The 7,786-nt window shown below is 62.7% G+C and overlaps 1 long non-coding RNA gene across 1 annotated transcript; it reads left to right on the top strand.

Moving 5' to 3' along the window:
• Positions 1 to 2,928: 2,928 nt before the first annotated feature.
• LOC132528965 (uncharacterized) lies at positions 2,929 to 4,849 on the top strand. The gene is made up of 2 exons (XR_009543347.1): positions 2,929 to 4,324; positions 4,544 to 4,849. It is a non-coding gene; the product is annotated as an uncharacterized LOC132528965 (long non-coding RNA).
• The last annotated feature ends 2,937 nt before the right edge of the window (positions 4,850 to 7,786 follow it).

The raw sequence follows: 7,786 nt of genomic DNA, 5'->3' as shown, positions 1-7,786 counted from the left end.
CGGTTCCCAGGCCCGGGCTGGCAGCCTTCCAGATCTTGCCCAGACACGGGTGTGCCTGGGTCTTGCACAAACAGGTGACACCACACGAGCGTGGTGGGGCCCCATACCCTGACGACAGCCCAGTGAGCTGGGGCCTGGGGGGAAGAGGGGCCCTGGGGCTCCAGAGCCGGGAGCCCCTGCAGTTGCCGGTGGGCTGGGACCCTCAGAAGGCCAGAGGGCGGCAGGACCATTGGACAAATACCTGGACAATTGGAGAGCACCTTCCGCATCCCACGACCGGTACCCATCCCCACGTCCTCCGTGGCGCCCGGCACACAGCAGCTCACCAGACACAGCCATCCCCTTTGGCTCTGCTGCCAAGGGACGGGGGACCGGATGGGGCAGAGCCTGTGCTCACGGCCACGCCACACTCAGCGCGTCTCCCAGGCCCCGCGGAGCCCAGATCGTGAGAGCTGCGGTGCCTCAAGTTACCCCACGTGGGCCCTCCCTCCCAGAAAGCCAGCCAGTGGAGGAGTGCCCACTGGAACCCGGTGTCCCAGGGCGAGAGCACTCGCTGCACTGGCTTTTCCCCAAGTGGGTCATCGAGGGCAGGGGAGAGGCTTCTGCCAGCGGGGCGGATGCGGGGAGCTCCCCTCCAGGCCCCCACTTCTCAGGCCCCTCCCCACACTTGGGGGATGCAGAGCCCCACAATGAGCGGCTCCTGGACTGGGCAGGTGTCCCAGGAAGCTCTGGAAAGTCTCAGACATCTGTCTGGAAAGTTCCCCAGGGCCATTCCTCAGAGAGTGGCCAAGTCGCAGCAGGGGAGTAAGGGGCCGCCCTCCTTGCCCAGCGCCGCGCAAGGGGGGGTAGCCCTGCGAATAACAAAGTTGAAGGGTCACCTGCCGGGAGCTAGCTTCCATCCCGCGACGCCCCCGAATGGGCACCAGCCCATCTTCCTTCCCACTTTACAGTTGAAGAAACTAAGGCCCAGGCCTGTGCTCAGGGTCCCAGGTGGGCACGTGGCAGAGCTGGGCTACCAGCCCGCCTGGCACGGCACCGGCCCCCTCACCTCTTGAAGGTAGTGCCACCGGGAGAGGTCGCCGGGCTGGTGGGAAATGCGGGAGTGAGGCGAGCTCAGCGAGGGCGGGGTACACGTGCAAGGCGCCCAGACCCCCTCGGGGTCTCGGAGGGGCCGGAGCTGCGTGGCTCGCACCCGGTGATTTCACTTGGGGTGGCGCTCCGGCTCCCAACGGCCCATCTCCTGTCACTGGGATCCCAGGGTTATCGCTGGGAAACATCTCTCATTTAGGCCGTTATCCACATTTACCCAGTGTCTTCCGTCCTTAGATTTCTCAGTCAGGGCCGCCCTCACCCCAGCCACAGGTCACACCTCAATACCTCCTGCTGCGAGTGGGGGTCCCAGGCACTGGTACTGGTCACCTCTTCCTCTCCACTCTTACCAGTCCCCTCTGGTGCCGGCGACAGTGGCAGTGTGGAGGGAGAGGTCTGCCCCGGACTGGGCTGCACCAGGGCCGAGAACAGGGGACAGGAGAGGTGGGGTCTTTCCGCCCATGCAGTGACGGGGGTGTGCGTGTGTGTGTGTGTGGGGGCAGGAGCTCCCAAGCTCATTGTCTTGGTTACACACCTCTGTGCCCCCTCCCCCCAGTTCCTGCCCACACACACTGCCACTCAGGCCTGTGGACTCAGCAGAGATGTGGGGTGTGGAGTCCCAGCTCCACCATGGAGCGCCGTGTGACCTCTGAGAAGTCACTGCCTCTCTCTGAGCCTCAGTTTCCCCAACTGCAAATGGAAACGATGAAACCTTTGCTACTCACGTTACTGGGTGCTGGTGCAGGTAAACTGCACACAGCGTGTGTGACGAGGTCTAGAGGGTCCGTCACACCTCGGTGGCTGCACCCCGACCTGGGACCAGCCTGGGCTCCCGAGCCCAGAGGACACGGGGGTGCAGCTGGTGGCGCGGCCTTGTGTGGCCACCCTGGACTTGGCCAAACGATGGTGACCACCACCCACCGCCCCCCCACCCCCACCCCCGGGCCGCACCAGTGGCTCAGGGTTTGGGCCGAGGACCTTAGGGGTCACCTCCCTCCAAATTTTCTCTTTCTTAAGCTTGGACTCTGCCATGAGCCCCCAGTGGGCAGCTCTGCTGCCCCAACATGTCCAGGTGACTAAAGCGGGCAGGCGGGTGCACGGGGCTGCGGGGTGCCAGCCCAGGGCTCTGCCGGGCGCGGAGGGGACGGGGACAGGAGTGTTGTGCCCTGGCTCCCCTGCCGCCCAGGGTGGGGAGTGTGGGCGCAGGATGGGGCTTCCAGCGTGGGCTCTGAGGAGGGGTCCGGGCTGCCCTCCTTACCCTCTGGGAGGAGACAGGGTCTGAGACCCAGAAACCTGCCGGCGCGTCCTCACCCTCCCTCTAGTTTCACTTTCCATTTGTTCCCTTCCTCCCCTCTCCCACGAAGTTCCCTTTGAAGTGAGAAGGGACACGGATGGGCGTGTCCAGCCGGCCCTCCCGCCACCCATGGGCGGTACCCGGGTCCCGGGCTTCTGCCGGCTCCGGTCCTCACCTGGGCACCAACTCGGCTGCCGTCCCCACCTCCCCGCAGTGAGCCCGGGCGCCCCGGGTCCCTGGCGGGACGGTGCGGGTATGGTCCCCGGGCCCGGAGCGTGGAACCCAGGGGCGCCGGGGGCAGCGGGCCGGGCGGGGCCGGGAGGCCGGTGAGTCAGGGCCACCCCCGCGTGGGCGCGCCGAGCAGGTACCGGGGCCGCGGACGACCGGCCGCGCGACCTGCCGGCCCGGGAGCCGCCCCGCCCGGAAAAACCGGTCGGGCCGGCGCGGCCCGGGCGCATTCCGGCGGCGGGGGAGGGCGGCCACCCGCTTAAAAGGCGCCGCGGCACTGGCCGCCGCCGCACGGACGCACCGCCGGGCATCGCGGGGCCGTGGGCAGAGGGGACGCGCCGCCGGGACGGCTGGGCTCGCGGGGGCTCGTCGGGCGCGGTCGGTCGGTCGGGGCTGGGTCCGGCTGCCGCGCTCCCCCTGCGTGTCCGGGAGTCGGGGCGCGCGGCCGGGGTCCCGGGCGGCGGGGCTCTTCTCTCCACAGCGCGGCGGACGCGGATCGCGCGCTGGGTTCAGTGGTTCTTAACAGTTCAACAGTTCTGTAGCGCAATTGTGAAATGTTTAGGACCACTAGACCCGGCGGGCCTGCACGCAGCGACAGCAATGGAGCGGCCCACGCGCGGCCCGGGAGCAGGGCCAGGGGCGGGGGCGCCTGGAAGGAGCCCTCGGACCCTGCGCCGCGCACCCTAGGCCGGCCCAGGCCCTCTGCACCTCGCCCGGCAGACCCCGAGGCCGGGCCTGGGGCCGAGCGCAGCGGGAGGCGGCGGGGCGTGATGGCGCCGAGCGCTGGGAAGCGCTGGGAAGGGCTGGGAAGCGCTGGGAAGGGCTGGGAAGCCCTGGCAAGCGCTGGGAAGCCCTGGGAAGCGCTGGGAAGGGCTGGGAAGCGCTGGGAAGGGCTGGGAAGCGCTGGGAAGCCCTGGGAAGGGCTGGGGTTTGGGCGCGCCGGGCCCACGCTCCTGGCGTGCTGCCTGCGCGGAGAAGCCACTGCTGTCCTCCTGTAGCCCGAGCACCCCCCCACCCCTCCGACACTTAAAACTCCGTCGGCTTCCCAGCCGGGCTCTGGCGGTGGCCGCGCGGGGTGAAGGAGCTCTCCTAGCCCTCGGCCTCCCGGTCCTGGTGACGCGGCGGCCGCGCCCTCCGGGGCGGGAGTGGGTCGTGGGCTCGGGCTCGCTGGGGGAGAGCCGGAGCCTTCGCTTCGAAGGGGCCCGTGCGGGGCGATTGCAGGCGCCCAGTGACAGCGTGTGGAATGAATGAAGGACCCCCAGGGACAGAAACGTGTGGGGGGGAGGAAGTTGGGAGACCACGCCCCAGGTAGGGGAACAAGCCCGCGGACTCGGTGGGCCGGACCGCCTTGGCCAGGGCGTCCCCTCTGCAGTGCGTCCTGGGAGCACGCGCCCGATAGGTCCCGTGGGAGCCGCGGGAGCCCGCGTATCTCTGGGAGGGGCTGGCCCCAGGGGGGGCTCAGCAAAGTGTCACCCCATTCCCACCTCTCGCCAGGGCGAGGCGTCCCTCCCGGAGCATGAGACTGACCTGCTCGGGAGCCTGCCTGGCCCGCGGGTGTGGCGCCACCCTCTGGGGAGGGAAGGTCCCTGCCTCCTTGGCCCCGGGAGTAGGGGAGCCGAAGGGCAGCCTGGATGGCGGGTCGGACAGGCCTGGGTTTGAGGCCCACCGGAGGCGCGCGGACCAGCTGGATGGCTTTAGGCCAGTCACCAGCTCGTGAGTGTGGTGGTGGTGGTTCGCGGGGTGGGAGGGCGGATGCCAGGCCCCTACAGGGGGGATGTGAGGACAGGAGGCGTGGCGCGGAGGGAGAGAGCTGGCCGCGCGCAGAAGGATGTGGCCCCAGCCCCGGCTGTGGGCCCTCTGGCTGCCTGGGGGGGGGTCGTGTACTCGGCATGAGGGTCCACCTTCCGGCCAGCACTTTCCCCTTTTGCTCAGTAAACTCTACTGCAGCCGCCTCTCGGGAGCACAGCAGGGCCAGGCCGGGTCCACGGTGCTCTGAGGGGTCCAGAGGGTCTCAGCAAGCATGCTGACGCTGTCTCCTGATCGCCAGTGGCAGCTTCATTCGACAGTGTTCTTCCTGCCCCGCCTGCTCTGCCCCCAGCAGCCCGGAGGCAGGGGCTCCCCTGCTGGGGTCCAGGTGAGGGGTCATGGGGTGTTGCCTAGTCTGTGGTCTGGAATCATTTTGTACGATGTGAATATATACATTACAGACTGATGAAAATAAACATATGTTCTAAAGCATCATCGTGTCCCGGGCTGGCTGTCCTTTCTCCCCCGGGCCTCGTCGTGGTCTCTTCTTCCTTCCAGCCCCAGAGGAAGAGAAATGAGGACAGTTGTGTAGGGGGGTGGCCAGGTCCCGACCTGGCCTGGCTGCCAGCCTCTGCCTTGCTTCTGGCCCCGTGGTCTCCCAGCAAGCCCCTAGCCCCTGCCACCAGCTTTCTCTTAGTTGGGGAAGGGACACCTCCTGAAACCTTCTCCCGCCTCCCTGACCCAGGCCCCTGGGCCCCTCCCCCCTTCTGTTTTGAGCTGCTGCCTTGAAGAGCCGGGCTGGGGAGAGGGCTCGGTCCCGGGGCCCCAACTTCAGGTGGCTCCACCTGCTTCCAACCTCACCCCATACTGGCGCCCGGCTGGCTGCTACCGTGCCCAGCCTGGCTGGGCGCTGGTCACCGGGAGGGGCAAGGTTGGAGGGCTTAGGGGCTGAAGGGACGGAGGGCATCCTCGGCCGCACCCGCCCCCCTCCCCCATCCTGGCACAGTCGGAGAGTCAGTCGTGGTTACAAGCCTTGCCGCCCAAAAGCAAGTGACCGTGGCAATTCCCTCCTCTCAGAGAGCCCATTGCTTCCTCTGGCAGTGGGGCTGGTAGTGCCCATCTCGCGGGGCTCGCTGCAGGGCCACTCCCAGAGCGCTGATGTGGGGCAGAGCTAGAGCTTATCGCAGGGACGGTAATACCTCGTGGGGGAGGGCTGATGGGGGGAAGAGCCCAGGTAGCAATGGGGTGGGGTCTCAGCCCACGCCCCCTCGGTCCCTGGGGCTTTCTGTGACAAGCCCTGTCTCTCCTGACATACATTGCCCCCTGCCCCTGCCCCCCGACCCCTCTCCTCTCTCTGGCATTATGCCCAGGGTCCCCAGTACCCATTCTCTTTAGCAATGGAAGCCCCTAGTGTCCACTGGGCACTTGGCCCCCTGGGCTGCTAGTGTGGGGTTCTGGCCTGCCTCTACTTCCTCTTTCCCCTTGCCGGGTGGAACCAGGCCACTGTGGTGCTAAGCCCGCCCTGGCCTTGCAGACAGAGGGCCACCCTGGGCCATGGCAGAGCCTCCCTGGATGAGGCTGACCAACTCGTCAAGGTTTGCCTGGGACTTTCAGGTTTTAACACTGGAGATCTCATGTTCTGGGTGCCCTGTTTGTTCAGGGCAAACTGGGACAGCTGATCACCCCACCCTGGACTAGTTCGGGGGAGCCACCACCCTGGTTCCTTGGACCACTTACCAGCTTGTCTTTTCCACAAGAGAAATTAACCTTCTGTCTTTTTAAAGCCACTGTTATTTTGGTCTCTGTTAAAGTAGCTAAACCAGTCTTCTGAGCGAGTGGTCTCCAGCTTTGCCATGTGGCTGTCACCGGGAGGGCTGGTGAAGGTCACCAGGCCCAGGCTCAGAGCAGGATGGACGGGGAACCCACGCCTTGGCCAGGTTCCCAGGTGATTCTGATCGAGGCCCAAGGCCGGGAACCACTGTCTTAAGTAATCGATCTCAGCAAGAGAAAAGAATTGGAGGAATGAGGGTAGACAGACCCCGGAACCTGTGGCTTTTGGAGATGTCCCGAGCCTCTAATCCCCAGGGAAGCAAGAGCCCAGAACAGACACTGCCTGTCGGTCCCTCTGTCCCCAGCATCCCTGCCTGAGTCCCTAGGGCATGGGCAACCTGCTGGAGGCTGCCCCCAGGCTATAGTGAGTCACATCCAAGTGCCCCTGAGGTTGAGAATCTTCATAGAGGAGGAGGGACAGATGACAGTTCCCTACTTTCTCCACACCCTTGGTGACTTGGTGAGTGTCCACTGTGACGGGCTCTCTGAGCATCTGCTGTGGTTCTTGAAGACTGCGGGGCACACAGATGGCAGGGGACATGTCCAAGAGAGCTTCCCTCAAGCCCTCCAGTCGCTGGGGATCACTCTTTTTTTTTTTTTTGAAGTCTTAATTTTATTTTAATTTTTAATCATACCTCATCTAAAAAAATAACTCTGAAATTGCAATGGATACTATTGAATACACATAGTTGATGAAGTTAATCAGGTATTCTTTGTTTTTTTTTTTAACATCTTTATTGGAGTATAATTGCTTTACAATGGTGTGTTAGTTTCTGCTGTATAACAAAGCGAATCAGCTATACATATACATATATCCCCATATCTCCTCCCTCTTGCGTCTCCCTCCCACCCTCCCTATCCCACTCCTCTAGGTGGTCACAAAGCACCGAGCTGATCTCCCTGTGCTATGAGGCTGCTTCCCACGAGCTATCTATTTTACCTTTGTTAGTATATATATGTCCATGCCACTCTCTCACTTTGTCCCAGCTTCCCCTTCCCCTTCCCCGTGTCTTCAAGTCCATTCTCTACATCTGCGCCTTTATTCCTGTCCTGCCCCTATGTTCTTCAGAACCATTTTTTTTTTAGATTCCATATACATGTGTTAGCATACAGTATTTGTTTTTCTCTTCCTGACTTAACTTCACTCTGTATGACAGACTCTAAGTCCATCCACCTCACTACAGATAACTCAATTTCGTTCCTTTTTATGGCTGAGTAATATTCCATCGTATATGGGGATCACCCTTGTCTTTATTTTTTCAGTGTCTAGAGAGGTAATTAACATATAGTAAAATCTACAATGTATGTTAAAAGCGTACAGTCTGATGGCGTTTGCCCTATGCATACATCCATGAAACCATCTGCATTACCAAGGTAAGGAGCAGATCCACCCCCCAACGGGGTTAACGTGGCCCTTTGCGATTACTTCCTCCCTTCCCCAACGCCCCCCACCCCTGACACGAAGTTTGCTTTCTTGGAACATTTTCAAATGCAAATTCAATGTCTTTAATGGATATAGGACTATGTGCTTTATCTATTTCTTCTCAGGGGAGTTCTATCAGTTTGTATCTTTCAAAGAATTTGTTTATTTAGTCTAAG

This window comes from Lagenorhynchus albirostris, chromosome 1 (assembly GCF_949774975.1).
Source record: "Lagenorhynchus albirostris chromosome 1, mLagAlb1.1, whole genome shotgun sequence".
Lineage (NCBI taxonomy): Eukaryota > Metazoa > Chordata > Mammalia > Artiodactyla > Delphinidae > Lagenorhynchus > Lagenorhynchus albirostris.
This window is presented reverse-complemented; position numbering and strand designations above follow the sequence as displayed.